Below are 10038 nucleotides of genomic sequence, written 5' to 3'. Positions count from 1 at the left end.
AATGTAAAGAGAAAGTGGTAGATCAGAAATGGGGAATTCATTGGGTGTTAGGAGATATTGAGATCTCCGAATCAAAACATTTTTATTCCTTCCTCAACCAATGCATTTATTGAGTTTTGCTTGGCAATCTTATATGATTGGATCCCAATCCCTTGGCTCACCAATTCTCTCTAAAAACAAACAAATTCCCAATCCCTTGGTTTAAATGTTCATAAGAAGAGATGATGCTCGATCACTGATTATACCACACAGTTTCATGAACCACAATTTGGTAGGATTACATGTCACAATATCCATCCAAACCCCAATCCAATTCACTGTGAGAAAGCTTCTCTAGCATGAATCCTCCATTCCTTTCCCAAGGTTCCGAAGGATTCCAATTATGGGTAGTTTCTTTCCCAAGACAACTACCCAATGGAATTAGATCGAGAAGCTTTCTAACAAAATTCAAGAGAAAAGATTGAAGAAGAAGATAAAACTATTATTGATTCATTGAATTACAATAGAGCTCCCTAACCCAATGAAAGGGGTTTAGTGAGTCATAGCTCTGAATTCAATTACAAAACTAAAAGAAAAATGATCCAAAGTTCTCTCCCGATGTGTAAAAACTCCCCCCTCAGGGGCTGGATTCCCCTTCAATCCCCCTTTCTTGAGTTGTCACTTTGTTCTCTTGTCAACCTTGCCAATTTGATGCCAAATATAGACTATTATACCTCGTTGGAAAGCTATGGATGTCAGCTTTCTAACGCAACTGGAAGCACCTCAATTGGATCTCTATAGCTCAAGTTATGCTTGATTGAAGGTGACAAGGTTGCTGGTTGGTTTGACAGCGTTTAAGCCAACGTTTAAGTCACTTAAACGTGCTCGAAAATGCCAATTTTGGGAGCTCAGTTGCATTGTCCACCCCATACTTCTATACATCGTTGGAAAGCTCTGGATGTCTACTTTCTAATGCAACTGGAAGCGCATCATTTGGAGTTCTACAACTCGAGTTATACTCCATGGAAGGTGAAGAGGTCAGCTGGCCTGATTGCATGTTGGTACTATGCTCTTCTATGCACATTACGGGGCTGTTTTCTTCCTCAATTTTTAGTATCCACCATGCATGCCATATATGCTTGGAAAGCTCTAGATGTCTTCTTTCCAATGCATTTTGAATCATCTCATTTGGAGTTTTGTAGCTCAAGTTATTTATTTTTGAAGAAGGCATGGTCAAGCTGTTCCATATAACACGTTTAAGCTCCAGTTTAAGCTTAAACTGGAGCTTAAACGCTGGCACTCCCTGGAGGCACAAGCTCGAGCACGTTTAAGCTTCAGTTTAAGGTTAAATTGAAGCTTAAACGTGGAAATGAGAAAACAACCCTGGAGGAGAAAAAATAGTCGAACACGTTTAAGCTCCAGTTTAAGGTTAAACTGGAGCTTAAACGTGGAAATGCTCCCTGGTGCATTTCTAATTCTGGCGTTTAACTTCCAGTTTAAGGTTAAACTGGAGGTTAAACGCCACTTTCAGCATTTCCTTAGCTCTCATGGTTTTGGCGTTTAAGCTCCAGTTTAAGCTTAAACTGGAACTTAAACTCCACATGTGATATTCAAGCTTCCTTTATTGATTTTGTTGCTTCCTTGCCTAGCCTCTTCTTCCCTGAAATCATCCAAACAACTGCATCAAAGTCTTGCAAAATTTCATGAGAAATCTTTCATTCATAGCATTCAAGGAATATAACAAAAAACTCATGGAATTTGCATCAAAATCTTCATGTTTGAATGATTTAAGACAAGCATGACTATTTGGCCCAAATGATTACTTAAGGCTCAAGAAAATGCATAAAACAACTAAAAATAAAAGAAAAAAGGCTAGTGAAACTAGCCTAAGATGCCTTGGCATCAAGACACACAAACAAAATAGCAGAAAACAGGAATATAACATAATAATAGTGAAAGGGGGAATAGAATGAAAGGAACTCAACCACCTCAGTTATCCTAGTGGTCATCTTATTCCTTAGGCTGTGCTCCTCCGTGAAGATGATTCACCTCCCTTTGGTGCCATTGGCGATAAGATAAACAGACTAACCGGCAAGTGCACCGGGTCGTACCAAGTAATACCTCACGAGAGTAAGGGTCGATCCCACGAGGATTGATGGACCAAGCAATAATAGTTGAGTGATTTACTTAGTCAGACAAGTAAAAAAATAGTGTTTTAGTGTTGTGAAGAATTAAATGGTAAATTCAGAGAATTAAAGGCAAACAGTAAATTGATATGAAGAATGTATGAGAAAACATTTAAGGTTTCGAAGCTGTTTATTGGTGCGTGAAATTGAACTCTGCAAGTTTCGCACAGATAGACTGGCAAGTGCACCAGGTCGTCCAAGTAATATCTCAGGTGAGTGAGGGTCGATCCCACAGAGATTGTCGGATTGAGCAAGCAATGGCTATCTTGTAGATCTTAGTCAGGCAGATAGAAAATATAATAGGCAGCAATTTGGACATATGCAGAAAACCTCATGTGCTTTTATTAAGAAAATAACTATGAACTAGAAAAAGAAACTATGAACTAGAAATTAAACTATTGTTTAAGTAGTTTCCCTGATTGGTTGGAGCTAGTAACTAGTCATGCTGAGGTAGAAATGTGCTTTTAATGAAATTTTTGGTGGAACACCAAACTTAGAATCTCACATTCACCCTTGAATTGTTTTGGTGTGCAACACCAAACTTAGCTCCTTGCAATACAGATAAATCTACTTAACTCTTTTATTGAAATAACTAGAAAAGAAAAACTACCTTTGGTTGGATTGCCTCCCAACAAACGCTCGTTTACTGTCATTAGCTTGACATGTTGTTCCTGACTTTCTTCCTCTTCCTCCAGTTTGTTAAGAGGAATGACTTCAAGTGGATAAAGGAGCTAGTTAGTACCCCTTGTTGTGAATGTCTCTTTCCAGCAAGCTTTCCCTTGTGATTGGCTTGCAACATGGTGATCCAGTTCAAAAGCTGGTCTGGTATGGAAATACTATAGGTAAAGTCATAACATTCAGAGAAATTGATGCTAGAATTTAGGTACCTAAGTTAAATAATATGACTAGTAATTATATGATGATGTATGTGAGAATAGTATTAGGCACCTCATAGATCATATATTCATATGGTTGAATTATCATTTATCAATATATGGTAATAAGCATCTTCATTTTTTAGGTAGTGGCTTTTCTTTTGAGTTTGTGACACTATTAAAATTTTAGTTTTAAGGTGTCTTCTTTTTTTTTTCTTTAGTTTTCTTTTGAGTGCTATTTGATGTCATATAGATCATTATTGTTGTCTTGATGGGAGATGCTGATGTAATATGTGGCGGAGCTTGGGAATTCTTGCTGCTAGAGCTTATGGCTTGCCTCAATTTTGACTGCGAGTGTTTTTATGGGGTGTTAAACCTTTTGAGGTATTCTAATATTTTTGTTGTAGTATCTTTCAAAATACAGTTATCATGGTTATTTACATGAAAAGAAAATATTATTTTCATTCTTATATTTCAGTGTTGAAGTTCAAATTTGAGTTAAATTATTATTGTTCTTTCTACATGGTACCAAAGTTGTCTCAATTCCCTCTTCCAACTCATGATGTTATTGTCAGGGGTGTTATTCTTTTAGAATTCGAGGTATGTGCAAGTTTTATATAGGACTTATGTAATTGTGTTTTGAATGTAAGCTAATTTTTTAGAGGAGTTTATTAGTCATGGCATGGTGATTAATTGGCATGTTCATTGATTTCAACTAGCCATAGGTTTGTTGCTAGTTATTTACTATTAAATTGTTTAGATTTAGAAAATCTATTTTATAATTTGAATGATAAATGGATGATTAAGTCTCATTTTTTCTATTTTTTAATTTAAAAAAGTATTGCAAAATCTCAAATTATAATATATTGAAGCCCTTAAAAAAATTTATTTACTTGCAGATAAATACAGTTGCACATGATGAGGATTACCATATTACAATGGAAAAAAATAACTTATATTGGAAGATGCTACTTCTAACCTTTCTCTGGTATATTTTAATTTTTTATTTATCCTTTTATTGCCTTTATGTTTTATGATAATTTGGTTGTTGATGAATGTTATTACCTTATTCAGATTGAGAATGATGAAAGTCGTGATGTTCATTTGGTCCTTATATTGTGTTACATTTACACTATGTCATTGTTTTCTTTAGAATTGAATATGGTTTTATTCTTTGATTGGTATTTTATATGATACGAAGATGTTTAGCTTAATAGGTTACTTGTTGTTTGGTCACTGGTGAGTATAGTTAGACTACAAATATGTGGAGAGGATTATGAAGGCTCAGGCCTTGAGAGATAACGGTATGACTGGCTACATATCTAGTAAGAAGACTATGGAGATCAACCTTGACATACATAGGCATTATGGATAGTAAGAAGACTATGGAGATCAACCCTGACATACATCGGCATTATGGAAGAACTGACGAAGAGAACGGAAGCTGATGAAATTAGGCATTTATTTGTTTTTTTTTGGTTTAGTTATTATGTGTATTTTGATTTGAATTGGCAACTGTAAGTATATGAATTTAAAATTTATTTAGTTGGATTTGAAACAACTTTTTAATTTAATATATATGCAATATATTAGTTTATTAGCTTATCTTTTCTTTCTATTTATTAAATTTAGTTTAAATAATTAAATTTTATTAAAGTATGCTGTATATCTTTTTAAAAAGACAATTTCAAATAAATTTAGATAAATGTTGCTTTACATATCTGAAAAGGTGATGAGCAGATAATTTATACGCTTTTTGACATTGTTTTTAGTATGTTTTTAGTAGGATCTAGTTATTTTTAGGGACGTTTTCATTAGTTTTTATGTTAAATTCACATTTCTGGACTTTACTACGAGTTTGTGTATTTTTCTGTGAATTCAGGTATTTTCTGATTGAAATTAAGGGACTTAAGCAAAAATCAGATTCAGAGGTTGAAGAATGACTGCTGATGCTATTGGATTCTGACCTCCCTGCACTCAAAATGGATTTTCTGGAGCTACAGAACTCGAAATGGCGCGCTTCTAATTGCATTGGAAAGTAGACATCCAGGGCTTTCCAGCAATATATAATAGTTCATACTTTGGCCAAGAATAGACGACGTAAACTGGCGTTCAACGCCAGCTTTCTGCCCAAATTTGGCGTCCAGCGCCAGAAAAGGATCCAAAACCAGAGTTGAACGCCCAAACTGGCACAAAAACTGGCGTTCAACTCCAAGAAGGACCTCTACACGTGCAACACTCAAGCTCAACCCAAGCACACACCAAGTGGGCCCCGGAAGTGGATTTATGCATCAATTACTTACTCATGTAAACCTTAGTAGCTAGTTTATTATAAATAGGACCTTTTACTATTGTATTAGACGTCTTTTTGACCATCTTTGGACGCCTGGTTCTTAGATCAGAGGGGCTGGCCATTCGGCCATGCCTGGACCTTCACTTATGTATTTTTAACGGTAGAATTTCTACACTCCATAGATTAAGGTGTGGAGCTCTGCTGTTCCTCAAAGATTAATGCAAAGTACTACTGTTTTCTATTCAATTCATCTTGTTTCGCTTCTAAGATATTCATTCGTACTTCAATCTGAATGTGATGAACGTGACAATCATCATCATTTCCTATGAACGCGTGCCTGACAACCACTTTCGTTCTACCTTAGACTGAATGAGTATCTCTTAGACCTCTTAACCAGAATCTTCGTGGTGTAAGCTAGAATGATGGCGGCATTCAAGAGAATCCGGAAGGTCTAAACCTTGTCTGTGNGTCTGTGGTATTCCGAGTAGGATTCAATGATTGAATGACTGTGACGAGCTTCAAACTCGCGATTGCCGGGCGTAGTGACAGGCGCAAAATGATAGTAAATCTTATTCCAGCATGATCGAGAACCGACAGATGAATAGCCGTGCCGTGACAGGGTGCATTGATCATTTTCACTGAGAGGATAAGATAAAGCCATTGACAAGGGTGATGCCTCCAGACGATTAGCCGTGCCGTGACAGGGCATTGGATCATTTTCCCGAGAGATGACCGAAGTTGACAATGGTGATGTATCACATAAAGCCAGCCATGGAAAGGAGCAAGACTGATTGGATGAAGATAGCAGGAAAGCAGAGGTTCAGAGGAACGAAAAGCATCTCCATTCGCTTATCTGAAATTCCTACCAACGATTTACATAAGTACCTCTATCCCTATTCTATTATTTATTTTCGAAAATCCATTACTGTTTTATATCCGCCTGACTGAAATTTACAAGGTGACCATAGCTTGCTTCATACCGACAATCTCCGTGGGATTCGACCCTTACTCACGTAAGGTATTACTTGGACGACCCAGTGCACTTGCTGGTTAGTTATGCGAAGTTGTGAAGATATGTTTAGACCATGGTCCTGTACATCCGTTTTTGGTGCCATTGCCAGGGAATCAATTTCGAACAACAATTCACAACCCGAGTAGCAATTTCGCATACCAAGTTTTTGGCGCCGTTGCCGGGGATTGTTCGAGTTTGGACAACTGACGGTTCATCTTGTTGCTCAGATTAGGTAATCTTCTTTTTGTTTTCTTTTCAAAAATTTTTCAAAAATATTTCAAAATTTTCTCACCTGTTTTTGAAAAAAAAAATTTGTTTTCAAAAATATATTTTTCTTCAGAATTTTTAAGAATGAATTCTAGTGTTTCACGAAGCATGCGAAGCCTGGCTGGCTGTAAAGCCATGTCTAAATTTATTTGGACTGAGGCAGCAATTTGTTATCAAGAGCAAGCTAGTTGTTGTTAATCCACCTGCTGCTGTTCCTGATTTACATGCTAAAGCTTGGCTGGCCATTGGCCATGTCTAGTGTTTTGGACCGGAGCTTTCATTGAAAGCTTGGCTGGCTAGTGAGCCATGTCTAATTCCTGGACTGAAGCTTTAGACTAAGAATGCAAGATTCCTGGAATTCATATTAAAAATTTTAGAATCCTTATTTTTCTTTTACTAAATAATTTTCAAAAAAACCAAAAAAAAAAATCATAAAATCATAAAAAATCAAAAATATTTTTTGTTCTTGTTTGGTGTCACTTGCATATGCATCTTGCATTTTTCGAAAATTTCATGCATTCATAGTGTTCTTCATGATCTTCAAGTTGTTCTTGGTGAGTCTTCTTGTTTGATCTTGATGATTTTTTGTCTTGTGTTGTATATTATTTTTCATATGCATTCTTGAATTCTTAGTGTCTAAGCATTAAAGAATTCTAAGTTTGGTGTCTTGCATGTTTTCTTTGCATTAAAAATTTTTCAAAAATATGTTCTTGATGTTCATCATGATCTTCATAGTGTTCTTGGTGTTCATCTTGACATTCATAGCATTCTTGCATGCATTCATTGTTTTAATCTAAAAATCTCATGCATTGCATAATTTTCATGTTTTTCACTCTCATCATAAAAATTCAAAAATCAAAAAAATATCTTCCCCTTTTTCTCTCATAAATTCGAAAATTTGGATTGACTTTTTCAAAAATTTTTAAAATCTAGTGTTTTTATGAGTCAAATCAAATTTTCAATTTAAAAATCTTATCTTTTTCAAAAATCTTTTTCAAAAATCAAATCTTTTTCAAACTTCTTAGTTATTTTCGAAAATTTCAAAAATATTTTTCAAAAACCTTTTTCTTAATTTTAAATCAAATTTTCAAAAATAACAAAAACAATTAATGTTTTGATTCAAAAATTTCAAGTTTGTTACTTGCTTGTTAAGAAAGATTCAAACTTTAAGTTCTAGAATCATATCTTGTGATTTCTTGTGAATCAAGTCATTAATTGTGATTATTCATGTACACTTCTGAAAGGAATCCTGTGAATAATGGACGCCTATGAAGAAGGGAGTTCTTGAGATTGACACTCTGAATGCTATATTGGCTCAGAACAAAATATTGACTCAGCAAGTCAATATGATTTCTCAGAGTCTGAATGGAATGCAAGCTGCATCCAACAGTACTCAAGAGACTTCTTATGCAGAAGAAGCTTATGATCCTGAAAACCCTACAATAGCAGAGGTGAATTATTTAGGTGAACCTTATGGAAACACCTATAACTCATCATGGAAAAATCACCCAAATTTCTCATGGAAGGATCAAAAGCCTCAACAAGGCTTTAATAATGGTGGAAGAAACATTTTCGAAAATATCTTCCCCCTTTTTCAAAAAAAATTTTTAATTAACTAATTATTTTATTTTTATTTTGAATTTTCGAAAAAACTACTAATCCTTTTCAAAAACTATTTTCAAAAATCACTAACTCTTTTTCAAAAATTATTTTCGAAAATTCTCCCTCTCCCATCTTATTCTATTTATTTATTCATCTACTAATATCTCATCTCACATCTATACCCTCCTTACAGTTGTGTTTCTTCCATTACATTACATTCTTTGTCTCCCTCTTTTCTCCCACTAACACAAGGATCCCTATACTGTGGTATAAAGGATCTCTATTATTATTATTTTTCTGTGCCCTCTTCTTTGTCATATGAGCAAGAGCAAGGACAAGAACATTCTTGTTGAAGCAGATCCAGAACCTGAAAGGACTCTGAAGAGAAAATTAAGAGAAGCTAAATTACAACAATCCAGAGATAACCTTTCAGTTTCAGTCGAACAGGCAGAGGAGATGGCAGCCGAAAATAATAATAATGTAAGGAAGATGCTTGGTGACTTTACTGCACCTAATTCCAATTTACATGGAAGAAGCATCTCCATTCCTGCCATTGGAGCAAACAACTTTGAGCTGAAACCTCAATTAGTTTCTCTGATGCAGCAGAACTGCAAGTTTCATGGACTTCCATCTGAAGATCCTTTTCAGTTCTTTCTGGTGCTGAACGCCCAGAACAAGCATGGTTCTGGCGTTCAACGCCAGAAATGGCTAGTAAATGGGCGTTGAATGCCCAAAATGGGCACCAACCTGGCGCTGAACGCCCAGAGTTGTGTGCAAAGGCATTTTGCATGCCTAATTGGTGCAGGGATGCAAATCCTTGACACCCCAGGATCTGTGGACCCCACAGGATCATCTCAGGATCTGTGGACCCCACAGGATCACCTCAGGATCTGTGGACCCCATAGGATCCCCACCTACCTCCTCTCACTTCTTCTCACCTCTCTCTTTCACACAAACACTCTTCCCCAAAAACCCTTCACCAATCACCTCAATCTCTCTTCCCCATCACCTCTTCACCATTCACATCCATCCACTCTTCCCCATAAACCTACCTCATAAACCCCACCTACCTTCAAAATTCAAAACCAATTTCCCACCCAAACCCACCCATATGGCCGAAACCTTTCCCCCCCTCCCTTCCCTATATAAAGCCCTCCACTCTTCATCAAATTCACACAACACACCCCTCTATACCCTTCTTGGCTGAAACACTTCCCACTCTCCCTCTCCTCCATTTCTTCTTCTTCTTCATCTATTCTTTCTTTTATTGCTCGAGGGCGAGCAAAATTCTAAGTTTGGTGTGGTAAAAGCATAAGCTTTTTGTTTTTCCATTACCATTGATGGCACCTAAGACCGGAGAATCCTCTAGAAAGGGGAAAGGGAAGACAAAAGCTTCCACATCTGAGTCATGGGAGATGGAAAGGTTCATCTCCAAAGCCCATCAAGACCACTTCTATGATGTTGTGGCCAAAAAGAAGGTGATCCCTGAGGTCCCTTTCAAACTCAAAAGAAATGAGTATCCAGAGATCGGACATGAAATTCAAAGAAGAGGTTGGGAAGTTCTAACAAATCCCATCCAACAAGTCGGCATCCTAATGGTTCAAGAGTTCTATGCCAATGCATGGATCACCAAGAACCATGATCAAAGTAAAAACCCGGATCCAAAGAACTATGTTACAATGGTTCGGAGGAAATACTTAGATTTTAGTCCGGAGAATGTGAGGTTGGCGTTCAACTTGCCAAACATGNGACGTTTTCATTAGTTTTTATGTTAAATTCACATTTCTGGACTTTACTATGAGTTTGTGTGTTTTTCTATGAATT

The 10038-nt window shown here is 36.4% G+C and overlaps 1 long non-coding RNA gene across 1 annotated transcript; it reads right to left on the bottom strand.

The window, feature by feature from the left end:
• Positions 3742–4617, bottom strand: LOC110269971. The gene is made up of 2 exons (XR_002358857.1): positions 4438–4617; positions 3742–4388 (listed from the first exon to the last, which is right to left on the bottom strand). It is a non-coding gene; the product is annotated as an uncharacterized LOC110269971 (long non-coding RNA).

The sequence above is a fragment of the Arachis ipaensis genome, chromosome B01 (assembly GCF_000816755.2).
Source record: "Arachis ipaensis cultivar K30076 chromosome B01, Araip1.1, whole genome shotgun sequence".
NCBI classification, from domain to species: domain Eukaryota; kingdom Viridiplantae; phylum Streptophyta; class Magnoliopsida; order Fabales; family Fabaceae; genus Arachis; species Arachis ipaensis.
The sequence above is the reverse complement of the archived record's forward strand: the minus strand, read 5'-3'. Positions and strand labels throughout refer to the sequence as shown.